The sequence below is a fragment of the Protomyctophum parallelum genome, assembly GCF_964188405.1.
Source record: "Protomyctophum parallelum genome assembly, chromosome: 12".
In the NCBI taxonomy this organism is placed as follows: Eukaryota; Metazoa; Chordata; class Actinopteri; order Myctophiformes; family Myctophidae; genus Protomyctophum; species Protomyctophum parallelum.
The window spans coordinates 51,362,876-51,378,781 of NC_139712.1; the positions used below are offsets into that span (position 1 = coordinate 51,362,876).

The following is a 15,906-nucleotide window of genomic DNA, read 5'->3' on the forward strand; positions in this document are numbered from 1 at the left end:
GTGTGTGTGTGTGAGAGAGAGAGAAGCAAATAAGCCGCGACAGTAGCTCCACATGAGGTCGTTTCCATACACAAACAATTGTTTAGTCTGTATCGTCGGGCCAACTTAGCATATAGATAGTCCTGAGCCGCCGGGGGGGGGGGCGCACCTTGATGACGGCGGGGGGGGGGGGGGGGGGGGGGGGGGAGAGTTCCCAGGCTTCCCAGGCATATACAGCAATGACCCCACATCACAAAATGACTTATCGACGATCGCTAAGCCTCTCCCAGGCCCACAATGAGAGGCACTTCATTTCAGCGGCGCTATAGCTTACTGCCCTGGGATCTGATTTGACTGCAGACCCGCCACGTTCGCCTGTCGGAGGCATGAAAACCTCCCATCTCCGTATTTTAACTTTTTGTGTCTTTTCGGAAATTAACGCTCCCCCCCCCCCACACACACTCGATCATACCACGGCGTCACACAAAGGTATCAGAAGGAGCAGATCTGCATGCTGGAAACGTGACGCGACACATTTCGAGCTTGTAGTTCTGCTGCTTTTGATGCTTTTATTTGATTTGAATCCAGAACAGTGACAGTTTTGGACATATGAGGTTTCCACCGGACAGAGACGTTATGCTAATCTACAGATATGACAGTGACTAGACAGACCATGGCATAATGTGATTCAGTGCGTGCGTGCCTGCGTGCGTGCCTGTGTGTGCGCGCGCTTATGAATGCACGAGTGTTGGTGTGTGGCTCTGACACTCCAGTAATCAGCCACCGCGCACACAGCTGATTGAATAATAAATTACCCTATCAATGCATCATTACATTCAGTTAGATTAAGCGCCTCAAAATATTTACCCATGCAAAACCATCTAAGGAGATTAGAATATCACTTTAAAGAGATGCCCCGCACACAATCGGGGGGTGGGGGGGTGGGGAGAGAGAGAGAGAGAGAGGTTTGAGGGAGGGAGGGGTGAAAAGTTGACTTCCTTTTTATGCACAATCACAGCCACCAGATGCATTTGGATGGCGGTGAGGAGGGTGTGCCTGATTCAAAACATGGCTCCCTCGTGGATTGGGAGTGTAAGCCTCTTTCACAGTGGAAGAGCCATGGAAGCAGCTGGGATGTTTACTAATGACAATAGCGCCGTTTCGACAACGCAACAAAAATAAGAAATACATTAAAAAATTAAACCAGCCACAACAAACCAACACTCCAGTGGCTTTCCACAGAGTCTGATGAGCAACATTAGCATAATGCAGCAAGGTAGCCGTGATGGTCGGGAGGAGGAGGAGGAGGAGGAGGAGACTCGTGGGCGGGCAAAGTTTGTTTTCGGGAGGGATTCTGGCAATCATAATAAAGTGATCCAGTCAAAAGTCCAGACAATTGGAAACAAGAAACAAACAAACAAACAAAATATATATATATATATATATGTGTGTGTCTTGCATAGACAAACAGCCTGGCTGTGTTTCAAAAGCACAAGGTCTTATCGACGGCATAGGGGTGTGTAACAGAATATTATTTTTGCTTGATTTAACACATTAACCTGAGGCCGATTCTGCACATGGATTGTCTTCTAAATCAAAAAATAACAGTAACAGACTCATGACGTGTCATCGGGCGTGGTATAAAGCTCGTAAATCTGCAATCAAAGCAGAAATTAAAAAACATACATTGTTAACCCATTCTGGGCGGGCACCCATTTTGGTGTCGGCATCATGTTATGCTTTAGCTATTGAAAAATAGCAGATCTACAAGCTCATAGCGCGCCACCGAGTGGCGCGCTATGAGCTTGTAGGTCTGCTATTTTTGTAAAAATCGAAGAACGACTGACATTTTTAGAATGTGTGTCCAGTGGAAACCTCGTATGAATCTGATCTCAGTTCAGAATGGGTTAAACAGAACCGCCTGTACGTCACTCACTGTCAATAAAGTGACCGTGAGTTCAGCATATACTGTATAGCTATATGAGCCCATTGATTTACACAGGATTACCTGCAGTCCAGGATGGACGGACACACACACACACACACACACACACACACACACACACACACACACACGCACACACACACACACACACACACACACACAAACACACACACCAGGGTGGGCATCTGTCATCCAGCCTGGATGACAGATGAGCTATTTCTCCTCCCTGGCACACGCATGCGCGCCACACACACACACACGCATACAACACACACCTGTATGTTTGTGAGTGTGCGTGCTTGCTTTCCTGTGCACTTCCCTGTGCCCCTGCTGCATTCGGCGGTGGGACCGTGGCTTGTGGGTAAATAGCCCATTCTGACCTGAGATCAGATTCATACGAGGTTTCCGCCGGACACACACTGGTCTGATTAACCCATTCTGACCTGAGATCAGATTCTAAAAATGTCAGTCGCTCTTCGATTAAAAAAAAAATAGCAGACCTACAAGCTCATATCGCGCCACTCGGTGGCGTGATATGAGCTTGTAGGTCTGCTATTTTTAAATAGCTAAAGCATAACATGATGCTGACACCAAAATGGGTGCCCGGTCAGAATGGGATAGGGGGAAGAAAGCCTTATATCTTCATTCCCACTTTTAGGAACTAAGCAGAAGTGGAAAAATCGATGGGAGCGAATTGAGCGGAATGTGAGGCCAGTGGGTGTGGTAATGGTTCATTTATCATTCGCTGTGCACCGCCCGCGGTGCCACGTGCTGTGAGCTTGTAGATCGGCTTTTTCGATCTGAACCAATCAGAGCGTCGCATCCCTTCAGGCGATGGGACGGTAGCTAAGGACGGTAGCTATGCTATGCGCAGCAGCGTGGTATGTGTTTGTTTACAAATCAGATGGTTGGCCAGCTGTACCAGTTTATGTGGCTTATTTCTACCCTATAATGTTTTCAGATACATATTTTAGCGTGATGATTAAGTTGAAAGCGAGTAATACACTGTCTGGATGTTATCTTGAATGGGAATAAAACGGAGGATTTCTGTAATCAGTAGCAGCTGTGTTGGACGGATGCGCAGATATGGGGAATTAAACGGGTGAGCTTCATTTTTATTGGCTTTTATCGATGTGTATCACTACACGTCATAACGCAGCACGTTTTCGTAGTATTGAAAATCGGAAAATACTCAAAACCTCACAATTGCACTTACAGTAAGTACAGTATTTGAGTACATGTACTTACTTTCCACTTCCACCACTGGCAATAAGGAGATCAAAATACATTTGAAGAAATACAAATTTAACTCTCTGAACTTACTTCAATTTATACCCTCTGCAGGACTACTTCTTCTCACCTTTATTCAACAGACGCTGCCCATTCCCGTGCAGAAATATATTGGTCACTTTTTTCTTATTTCAATGCCCCATAAGAGAAAGGTTTTTACAGCTCTAGCAGTGACTTTCACTGACCTGGATTAGGCTACGGTCCCCCATTTCTATCTCCGGCACCCCAATGTATAGTGTAAAATCAAAGTTAATTTAACTCTGAGAGTCTGAGTTATAGACCAATTTTGGTTCTTAACTATCCTTTAGCTGAGGACCCCTGGAACTCCCTCGAGGACCCCTGGAACTCCCTCGAGGACCCCTGGGGGTTGGGAACCACTGACTCACTGTTCAAAGCGCAGGTTGCGTATGTCCCCCATGTTGATCTTCACGATGCAGTCGTCCTCCTGGAACAGTCCCTCCTGCTCTGCTTTTCCCCCGCGCTCCAGACGCTTCACCAGCAAGCCCAGGGTCCTGGTGGAACGTAAAAGTATCAATACTGCAATATAGAAATACTCTGTGACCAAGTACAGGGAAAGGACAACACTGGCTCATGGAACCTGTACACGACTATAGGGATTATTATATTACTCCATAGAATTAAACCTGCCAATCGCTATGAGAACGAAGTGGTGTTTCTTGTGGCACAACATTTAATCTGAAGCCCTGAGTCTGTCTGTCTGTCTGTCTGTCTGTCTGTCTGTCTGTCTGTCTGTCGTCCACATATCCAGCTGCTTGATCATCTCATGGGTTCAGAGCACATGCTGTGGTTGCATTCGGCAGGTCTTAAGACGTGAGCTGGCAATGCCCAAAAGAAGATAAAAGAAAATGCCACCTCAGCAATATCTTCAAAAAATAAAATAAAAAAAGGCAACCTTTACCTTCAAAAAGCCCTCCTTGTAAATAAATACATCAGAAGAGTGCCTTGAGGTGTTTAGGGCCTTGCATATAATGCAGGTCTGATGCAAGCGCTCACACAGCACATCTACAGACCTCTGTGCACACAAGAACAGCCTCAGGGTGCAGGTGGAAATATGTGAGCACATGTGTGTGGATACCTTGCAAAGAAATAACTGATGGAAAACTTTATAGACCTCGCTTCAGAAGAAAATAAAGGTAACTACAGAACAAACCAAGTGCAAGCTATAATATGCGGCAGACATTTTCTTTGTGTATTCGTTTGTGCCAAGGACATGAAGCGACGTGTTTTGCATTGTTTCCACCTCCCTGTCATTTCGATGAATATATGAAACAGAAAAGCAAATTAAAAAGTCTGACTGGGCTTATTTCTAGTCCCTCGCCAAGGGCAGATTCACCACAGGTCTGTTTTGCATTTCGTCCAAACAAGGTCAATCTCCAAATCATCCATCTAATTGGCTGCATAATGTGGGCATGTACGCTCACAGATATTTAAGGACAACAGAAGGGCCTTGGCTCTCTCTTGGATGTCTGAGCCCGTCTCGCCCGGGTCAGCGTTAATTGCGGAGTAAATGTGGCAGAAAGTGGAAAGCGGACGGTCAGGATTCTCCACGAGCGTTTGAAAGCACAAAAACTAAAAAGGGGTGGCAGGTGAACATGACAGCCGAGCCGGGCCCGGGGCGAGAACCTCTCAAGCTCTTTTTCAGCCTGGCATTCCCTAATTTGGGAATGTCATTATAGACAAAGTCAAAAAGTGAAAAGTAGAAGACAAAAAACAAGGCACGTTTTCCGAGAGAGCGATAATAGCAAATCTACAAAGCTTGCGACGTGCAATGGGAAAGCAGATCGTGGCGGGCAGCACTTTAACCCATTATATATATTATTTTTTTAAGATATTATTTTTGCGGTTTACGCCTTTTATTGATTTTTTAAGGGACAGATAGTAGGCTGACAGGAAACGGGAGAGAGATGGGGGGGATGACATGCGGTAAAGGCCGTGTCGGGTTCGGGAGTCGAACTGAGATCAGTCCTGAGATCAGATTCTAAAAATGTCTATTACATCCTGACAGTTTCATTATTAACCCATTCTGACCTGAGATCAGATTCTAAAAGTGTCTTCGATTTTTCAAAAATAGCAGACCTACAAGCTTGTATCGCGCCACTCGGTGGCGCGATATGAGCTTGTAGATCTGCTATTTTTCAATAGCTAAAGCATAACATGATGCTGACACCAAAATGGGTGCCCGGTCAGAATGGGTTAAGACCTGAGGCCGATTCTACAAATCTACAAATCTGAGTCTTCTAAATCCAGCTTTTTGAAAAAGGCATGTTGGTGAATCAATCTCAAATGTCTTCATGCCAAGGAACGCCCAGAGAAAATAAAGGGAGGCTCCGCACACTCAGATCTGCTGCACAATCAATGTATTTATTTAGCAAGCTTTCGGTCTACTGACCTTCTTCATGCCAATAAGGAACCCCAACATTATATGTATTTGGCCACTGACCCCCATCTCAAAATATTTATTTCCAGGGACCCCCAAGAAGCAAATATTTGAGTTTAAAACGCCCCCCCCGCCAAAATAATAACCAGTAGGCTAAGAGCGAGGTCAACAACAACAACATATGGAATACTGTACTGGCCATAATATGGAGCGTATCTCGAGTGCACAGGGTTTGATGAGGCCAGATCAACATAAAGGAAGGACGGGTGGTTAGAATCTAAACTGACACATGCTTAAAACATGTGTGGAGTGTTGAGCTGATCCAGAATCAGTATTCCGAGCAGCGGCCTCATGGTGATTAGGGTTATGGCCTTGCCTGCTACAGATGTGGGAGAGATGATGATTTCATATCATTGTGATTACTCTAACGCTGTGCCACTTACCCTACCCCCTTAGATAGCATTTCTGTAGACTTAGATAGCATCTGATACAGACTTATAGAATGTTATGTAGACGGCACTATAATTGCATTGTATGTAGTCATAGCACGCCATAGTACATATGTATAGCATAGTAGTATATATATATAGTTTATATGTATAGTCTCATAATATAGATATTCTTACTTTCTTAGCTTACGCATGTTTTATGATAAATGTTTTTGTGATGTATTTCCCATGCTTTTGTTCTTGATTATTGTAAGTCGCTCTGGATTAAGAGCGTCTGCTAAATGCCTAAATTGTAAATTGTAAATTGCTGTGCCACTTCCTCTCTCAATTACATGTCGTCTTTCTGCTGGAGCCGGGCGACGTTCAACGTGAAAACGGAATAAAATAAATTAGAAAAATAAAGTAGAATAAAGTAGAAATCACAACCGTGTGAAGTGAGGGGCACTCTTATATCGTACACCAACCATTCATTGTCAATGGACATTTAATGTTTGTGTGAGATGGAAATCTAGCTTAAAAAATAGCTGAATATAGTCAAATAAGAAAATGTGGGAATAGGATAATAGCATATTTGAAACAGGCTATGGGGCTATTCTGTCTCAGATAGATGTGTGTCCCTTCTATACATCCCTTTACAGATCGCGAACATCATGGAATCAGAGTCGAGAACCAGGGTAGCATTCCAAACTTTACTGTCCTCTTCTCATCATCCAATAATGGTTAATTTGTAAAACTGAAAGAAAACATACTTCAACACAAAAGTATAATCAATTACAGCATAAAATAACCTGTGCATGTTGACAAAAAGCTACTGTAGTCTAGCATAATGACAAAAGCTACATTAGCTTAGCTTAGTATTTTTTACAGCATCATGAAATGTATTTTAACTCAAAACAACACATGAATTACATTATTATTTAAATGCACACTTGTACCAAATACAGAAATGCAATTGTAGAATTAAACACTGAAAACTTACAAGCAAAGGCTTTTCCAAGGCACAACAGAAGAAAAAGGGGGAGAGGAGCTCTGCCTCTGTGTCTCACAAGAACAAACAAAACTGCATGAGCCTACAAACTAACTAGGGATTTCAGGTGTGCTGGAATTGGAAACAATTGAGCTGAGCTAACACATCTGAAATTACTAAACACTAATTACTGGCTCTGTTACAGCAACCGCCTCTAGGAGGTGCAAAAGAGTCGTTTTTAGAAGGCCACATAAAGTGTGCCATGACAGGGGCGAAAATAAAAAATAAAAAATAAAAAATTATAAAAGATAGTACAGTAGCTCGTAGCTCCTATCTAAGGTGCTAGATAACATCACACCCATCCTAATGAACCACTGAAGAACCATGAGATGCTACAGTATACAGTAGCACCCAGATTGTAAATTGTAATTCTCACCATCTTTGGTCGACACAAGAAGCTAGCCTACAGAGAAATTCAGCAATCTCACATCTGACACATGGAAAGATGCATTCTTAGAGAGACCACCTGGTCTCATCTACCGCCTTTTAATTAAATAATAGTGCAATCAGGATACATTTTATGTGCTGCAATTATGACTGACACTTGTTCTAAACGATCACAAAGTGATATGTTATTACCAACAAAAAAAACGCATCTGCATGAGTGAGGGTGAACGTGGTAGAAAAGGTGTGTGTGTGTGTGTGTGTGTGTGTGTGTGTGTGTGTGTGTGTGTGTGTGTGTGTGTGTGTGTGTGTGTACTATACTTAGACCAAAACGTCCCCACAAGTACAGTAGAATTTGAGAAACAGACAACGTGAGGATTATAGGGATATTATTTATTAGACATTCAGGGGTTAGCTTTAGGGGTTGGGGGTTAGACTTTTCGTGTGGCGATGTCACACACCCGTGAGCTTGTAGAACTGCAATTCGTCAGGTATTCTTTTCTATTGGTATTTTCAGTCATTTCCAATGGCGTCCTAGAACTATGATGTCCTCACAAGTACAGTATAGTAATACAAACATGCGCATGCGTGAGTGTGTGCGTGTGTGTGCGTGAGTGTGTGCGTGTGTGCGTGCGTGCGAGAGAGAGAGAGAGAGGGAAATCGAGAGAAAGAACATCTCTCCAATTCTCTCCTCCTGACCGTACTGTAAGCTGATGTGAGTACGTGAGTCGAAAGGAAAATGCCAGCAGTGTCCGTTCCGTTGCAGTGACTGCAGTTCCATGTCCGGCTGTCTGAGAGAGTCCACTGTTTACCTGACCCCTGTGGCCCGGGTCTGGGCACTAATGACAGCCCGCTGAGCCTAATGCCTCCTGCTTTCTGCACAAAGCACGGTGCAGAGGGAGGCCCATTAACATCCTCCGGACCCAGCCAGACGAGACGCGTCATCTTATCATCGAGTTTAGCCTGCTAATTGAAGGCTCTCTGATAGCTATTACCGCCCCGGTCTTTGCTGATGGAGGTGGAATTTGGTTACCAAAGCGGGCATTGTGTAACACGAGGGGTTGTGTGGGAGATGTGGAAATACCTGGTTGCTGAAATTGCTCTTTGCACGGCACTGTAGCTTTTGCCAAGGAATGGCTTCATTAGAACTTTTAGCAACGTTTTCCGATCTAAGTTTCAAAGTACTGTACAGTTTGAGACAGGTTTTTTGGGTGGCGCGGTGGTACAGTACCTGCACACCACCCACGGAGGTCGTGGGCTCAAATCCACTGCAGAGCATGTGAGCGGAGCGGAGCGGCCGATAATTCCACTCTTCGCTCTCGACGGCTTTTGTTACGCTCGCTCCGCGCTCACGTTCATCTCCCCCCACGCCGCTCCCCGCTCGCTCAGCGCTCACCTTCATTTACGCATGGAGCGCTCCCCGCTCCGTGCTCGCTCCGAGGCTACACTCAGATGCCCGCTCCGCTCAGCAGAAAGAAATGACGGGGGAAAAATAAAATGCTGTTTTCCTGAAATTGGCTAATTAAACCTGAAGGCCTTCGTTTCAGACTGCATGTTGCAGCAACATGCAGTCTTTTTTGGAGCATGATGTAAATTAGCCGTGCCGTGTGCATTGAGCGGCTCGGAGCGGCTCGGAGCGGAGGACAGTTCTCGCTCCGGAGGTCAATCTGACACATTTAAAAACCCGCTCCGCGCTCACGTCAAAATCCCCCCGCTCCGCTCCTCGCTCGCTCCGCTCCGCTCACATGCTCTGATCCACTCCAGTGCATCCGTCTTTGTCGAGCATCTACGCCGATTGGGTGATATTTGTCACGCATATATCTAAATGATGGAGCGGTTGCGCAAAGACCCGCCCCGGCAGCACTGTTTAACCCATTCTGACCTGAGATCAGATTCATACGAGGTTTCCACTGGACACACACTGGTCTGATGAACCCATTCTGACCTGAGATCAGATTCTAAAAATGTCAGTCGCTCTTTGATTTTTCAAAAATAGCAGACCTACAAGCTCGTATCGCGCCACTCGGTGGCGCGATATGAGCTTGTAGATCTGCTATTTTTCAATAGCTAAAGCATAACATGATGCCAACACCAAAATGGGTGCCCGTTTAGAATGGGTTAATGCAATTTATTTTTGTTGAATTATTCATGACAAAGTTGTACAGTATGTATGTCCATAACATAAACAAGCAGCACGCTAGCAAACAATTCACTAGTTTCTTTGTTTCAATAATTTTGTTATTATTTTTTCACAATTATATTACCTGATCATCTTCTTAAATACACTAGTTTGAAACTCTATACCGTCATATGCATACATCTGTCGCGCAAATTATCAAAACATTAGAAAGTAGGCTAGCCGGTGTCACAGATTGTGAAAATATAATAATAATAATAATAATAATTTATGTCCTCCCAGTGGGGGCTCCTCACTGGCAGGTGAGTCAATACTAGGATACAACAACAAGCAGTGACAACGCACAATTGTGACCAAGTACATTGCTTTAGGGCACAAGGAGGCATTGGTCTTTTTAAAGCTTTTTTGCAGATTATTAAAGTACAGAATGTAAGCTTTCAAATGATGTGTCATTCATTGAAATCAGAAAATATTTGAATAAGACTTATTTTAATGTCAGACAACGTGAGGATTATAGGGATATTATTTATTAGACGTTCAGGGGTTAGCTTTAGGGGTTGGGGGTTAGACATTTTGCGTGGCGATGTCACACACCCGTGAGCTTGTAGAACTAAACTTCGTCTGGTATTGTTTTCTATTGGTATTTTCAGTAATTTCCTAGAACTCTACCAAGTAAACTTCTGAGAAAAAGGCTTTCAAAGTTTGTGAAGTTTTTCACACTGCTGGCAGTCAGGTAAGGGGTGTGAACAATGGATTGTTAACCCCAGCCCTAACCTATTGGTGGTGTTCTGCAGCTGAAACCTGATAACAATAATTATAGCCACACACTAGCCAACAAAAAAACTGCAGTAAATGTTGGCTTTAAAATGTCAATGTGTGTCTCCTCTCCAGTCTCCAGAAGGGTGTAAGGCACACGGGAACACAGCTCTGTTTACAAACTAATTTAAGCTATTCAATGATTCTAAAATAGATATATTGTGCAGGAGGAAATCATTTAGGCAGAAAATGGGGGTAAAAAAGCAGCAACGACAAAACAAACTAAAGGACCACTTCACCACTTTTCAACCTATCTTCATATAATAGGTCCTCACTAATAATCACGATAAAATGGCACGATCTTTTTTCTACTCAGTCTGTGTCTCATAGGAGGGCTGTGGGCAGATTAGAAACCGTCTTCCAGTGACATCATCATTAGGCAGATTATTTTTTGAAACAATATTTTTTTACAAATATATTTAGATTTTCATTATCGTGAGAACAATGGCTTCCATTTTCGCATTGCAACTTTTCAGGACTAGAAAGCCTGCAGTTTCTATTAGCTTGTATATTCCCCATCGATGATGTCACTGGAAGACGGTTTCTGAACTGCCCACAGCCCTCCTATGAGACACAGACCGAGTAGAAAAAAATGGCACCATTTCTTTCATGATTATTAGTGAGGACCTATTATATGAAGATAGGTTGAAAAGTGGTGAAGTGGTCCTTTAACAGGAATGGCTACGTTCTACTCGGACGGAGCGAGTCGTGGCGTCACTGGGGAACCCACTCAGAGCAGCCAATCGTCAGGGGGGTCAGGGGGCTAAATATAGGCTCGACAACACTCACTTACGGGGAGCCGTGGGATTAGCGTGCCGCGGAAATGACACACAGCAATCTTCAATGTCAAGCATACTGTATATATACTGCACTGTACTGTATGTCAGCCCATTTCATCTCCCGCGGTCCACGTGCCATGGCATGCACCCCCTGGCCGTCCCGCAGCCTCTGCCTGCATGCGTCTCTCCTTCCACCCTGCGTCGAGTCCTTGCATCAATCTGACCTTGGCTTGGTGGCGTGCCAGTCCCTTTGGCGTGCACCATGTATAGCACCCCATAGTTATATATAGATGAGCTTTTAGGTTGATTACACTTGGCTACTTCCTATTATATATATATATATATATCACACACACACACACACACACACACACACACACACACACACACACACACACACACACACACACACACACACACACACACACACACACACACACACACACACACACACACACACACACACACACACACACAGCATGTTTCCCCTTGAATGACCGTAAACTCTGATGCATTCCACCTCCTGTCCTATACTGTCATTGACGCTGCTGTACAGGTTAAAAAGGGGAGAGGCTGCAGTGACCGTCTAACCAACCCACTGAGTCACCTTCAACTACGTAACAGCAGGTCGAGCTGCTCAACTAACGCACACAGAAGCATGAGGAAAATGTGGCCGAGAGAATAAAAGTCGATAAAGGAGGAAAAAGCCTCCAGTGCTGTTAAAAATGAGTAGGCAAAAAGCAGATCAACAACATGGAAAGCTTGCATCGAAGTCACTGGTAAACAGATTGAGGGACATTAACAATTTAACACACAGATTAGTTATAGCCCGGATTCTAACAAAGCTTACTAGCTAACAACATGTACTTTTGATGATCAAAAATGTCCCCACAAGTATAGTAGAAATGTGACAGTTTTCAAATTGAAAAAAAAAAAGATTCAGGTTTTGGTTGGTGTTGACATTTAGAGGTCAGGTTTAGGGGGTTGGGGTTAGTTTTCACACCAAAAAGTTTGCTATTTTTCGGCTACTTTGCAACTTTTTCCAGCCGTAAGTATAGTAATACAAACCTGTGTGTGTGCGTGTGTGTGTGTGTGTGTGTGTGTGTGTGTGTGTGTGTGTGTGTGTGTGTGTGTGCGTGCATGCGTGCTTTTACCTCACATCCTGAGAACTGAAAGGCACTACATGGATCCCCAGTGGGCCTCCTTGGTTGGACACCTCGACCGGCTTGAGCATGCCACTGTGGGACGTTGATGGATGAGGTGGAGGGGGGGGGGGGGGGGGGGGGGGGGAGCAGAAAGGGGGAGGGGAGCAGAAAGACATGCATGAGTAAAAAAACAATGGAACAGGGTTGTAAATAAAACAGGCGTGCACAAAAGACGACACACGCTAACATGACAGGTAGATGTTGGGATGGAGGGGGGGAGGCGAGACGGGGGGAACACGAACTGCGTCGTTGCTCCCCAGGACCCATTGTCCGGCCATCCACCCCCAACATGCACACGCACACGCACATGCGCACACACACACACACACACACACACACACACACACACACACACACACACACACACACACACACACACACACACACACACACACACACACACACACACACACACACACACACACACACACACACACACACACACACACAGTCATCCATTACGCAGTCAGGCCCACAGACCTCGGGGTCGATTACAGACCCAAATGGAGGCTCCAATTAAGTGATTAAGATCAAGGCCCGACGCTGAAGCAAGAAGAGATTAATTGAAAACGTACGGGACAACACCGGAGCAGGAGAAGGAGGGGGGCTCCTTTTGTGTTAGATGAACCTGACTGTGTGTGTGTGTGTGTGTGTGTGTGTGTGTGTGTGTGTGTGTGTGTGTGTGTGTGTGTGTGTGTGTCTGTGGGGGGATACATGTGCCCGGCTTTGACTGTGAGGTCTGCAGTGCCCTCATCTCTTACTAGTCTACAGTCTACAGTACAGCTGCAGACCTGTTGTGTGCTTTGTAAGCACCATGTACAGTATGCAGCCTCAGCAGGGTAACTGTTGTACGGTGGAGACATTGTACAATACGATACATCAGTGGTTCTCTTTTGGGGCGGGGTCGCGGCCTGAAAAGTTTGGGAACCCACTCTAATCCACACTGGGGGTCCATTGAGAACCACTGTGATGTAACTGGGGGTCCATTGAGAACCACTGTGATGTAACTGGGGGGCCAGAGTCGGCCTCCACATTCTATGTGCGTGTTGCGACTCACTCCAGACCCAGCGCTGGGGAATGCTCCATGGAGGAATCCGCCCTTCCCACAGGCTCGATCCTTCCATTCCTCTCTTCCTCTCTCCGGTGCTCCTCCTCCTCTTCCTCCTGCAGGCACAGAAGGACACAGACAAGACGAAGAAGAGGATGAAAACAGGCCCAAAAAAGAGAAGATCAAGGTGACAGGATAAATCATCAATCGCGATTGCGTGTAGCAAGAGGGAGAAAGACAGGCTCGCTTTGTCTTTCTGTCAATCACTCAGTAAGTGAGTCTGCCAGTGCCTCTCTCTCTCTCTCTCTCTCTCTCCCTCTCCCTCTCCCTCTCCCTCTCCCTCTCCCTCTCCCTCTCCCTCTCCCTCTCCCTCTCCCTCTCTCTCTCCCTCTCCCTCTCCCTCCCTCCCTCCCTCCCCTCCTGGCTTTTAATCCAATTACCTGCAGGAGGAGTAATGCTTCCTGTGGTAAATCAAAGGGGACTCTATAGCTCTGGAGTGGAGGGCATGCAGCAGCAAAGGAGGGCTCTCACTCTGCCTCGGCGACATACTGGCCGGAGCCAAAACCAAAATTATGACCAAAGTGGCCTTAATCGATGGCGATGCCGCTGTGCGTCCATGGGGAGGGGGTTAGGGGTGTGGGGGGGGGGGTTCTGGACCAGGGCGTGGCACCACAGTAATCGGATCATGTTCTGGGCCTGGGGGTCATTTGTTTTCTCTCTCACGCTCTTCCGTTCATTGCATTTAGCCGTCTACCTCCGGACAGGGACATTAAGCCCACTATTCTTTGCTGTATGACAAATAGATGATGACATTCTCCAAAAAAGGTGCACCAAGGTTACTGCATGGTTAAGGTAGAGGTATAAATAAACAATGTATCCGTTCTAAGTACTTTATGGAGATGGAACAGATGTTCCATCTCCATGTACAGGACTGACATGGTGATTGTATGAGGGATCACATACGAGGGATACATTAAACACAATACATGTGTCAGATAAAGTAATATTAGAGGAACTTTGGAATTGCATCCATTACAGAAATCCTCTTGGAACTGAAAGGAGTCAAAGGACGACATATAAACGTTTAACACAATGCAGTGAGACATTATGAGCTGGGGTAAAAGTCCATTACTGCAGCATTTCCACAGCCTTAAGCCCCGTTCACACCAAAAAAAGCTAGAAAAAAAAGCTGTTCATTCCCAGCTTCAAAACGCAAAAGCTGCTCTGCATAGAGATAACATGGGACCACCAAGCTAAAGCAGAAGCTAGCTTCTGCAATCTGAACGGGGCTTAAGGCCCAAACAAGTGAAATATAATACACCCAAAATCTTCACAGTCTTCGGCATAATGATATAACGGAAGCTTTTGGAAGATGTATTTTGCAGACTCAGAAGCCACTTTATTAACCCATTCTGAACGGGCACCCATTTTGGTGTCGGCATCATGTTATGCTTTAGCTATTGAAAAATAGCAGACCTACAAGCTCGTATCGCGCCACCGAGTGGCGCGATACGAGCTTGTAGGTCTGCTATTATTTTTTTTATCGAAGAACGACTGACATTTTTAGAATCTGATCTCAGGTCAGAATGGGTTAATCAGACCAGTGTGTGTCCAGTGGAAACCTCGTATGAATCAGAATGGGTTAAAGAATCAAATCAAAGACTTCTTTTGCAAAAAAAAATTACCCCCGCCACAACGGAGGAAGATTGAGGCACTTGTTATGATAAAACCAAAAACACAACAGGAAGGAATAAATGACCAGGCACAGAGTTATGCATGATCAAGAGAAGATCTTCGGCCCAGGCCGTAGCGTAACGGTCTGGGCACCGGACTGGTGATCCAGTCGCGGTGTGCCGCGGGTTCGACTCCCGGACCCGACACGGCCCTTACCGCATGTCATCCCCCCATCTCTCTCCCGTTTCCTGTCAGCCTACTTTCGATCCCTTAAAAAAAATCAATAAAGGCGTAAGCCGCAAAAAATATCTTAAAAAAAAAAAAAAAAAAAAAAAAAAAAGAGAAGATCTTCCACAAACAGCCATTACCACTGTGTTACATAAGGAGGGGAAATGCTAACTAAATGTGAGGGATCTTGACCAAACAGCCACTTATGCAATTACTTCTTTTTTTTGATTATTATTTATTTATTTCCGTGTCATGGACACCTTGTGCCCAACCCTCATGGGTTTATAAGACACCATTTCACATTTGCAATTACAGCATGTTTTACATTACATAATTTATGCATTTTACAGCATGTTTACATTACATAATTCATTATAATTTACACCTCAGACGTATACAGAGTATACTCTGTCTTCTTTCCCAAGCTTGACAAATAAAATCTGCTACAACGAAAGTCCCTTTGGCAAAACATATCTCCATTTTTACATAGTCATTTAAATCTAGGAAATCCCCACATATACGTAGAAGACATCTTATTAACCAAAAT

The 15,906-nt window shown here is 44.9% G+C and overlaps 1 pseudogene across 1 annotated transcript in view; it reads right to left on the minus strand.

Moving 5' to 3' along the window:
• LOC310867706 (partitioning defective 3 homolog) overlaps positions 1-15,906 on the minus strand; it is a 656,686-nt pseudogene that overhangs the window by 195,338 nt on the left and 445,442 nt on the right. The window contains exons 7-9 of the transcript XR_014571073.1: positions 13,467-13,573; positions 12,359-12,442; positions 3,601-3,726 (exon numbers count right to left, since the gene is read on the minus strand). The product of XR_014571073.1 is annotated as a partitioning defective 3 homolog (transcript). The remainder of the gene's footprint in view (positions 1-3,600; positions 3,727-12,358; positions 12,443-13,466; positions 13,574-15,906) is intronic.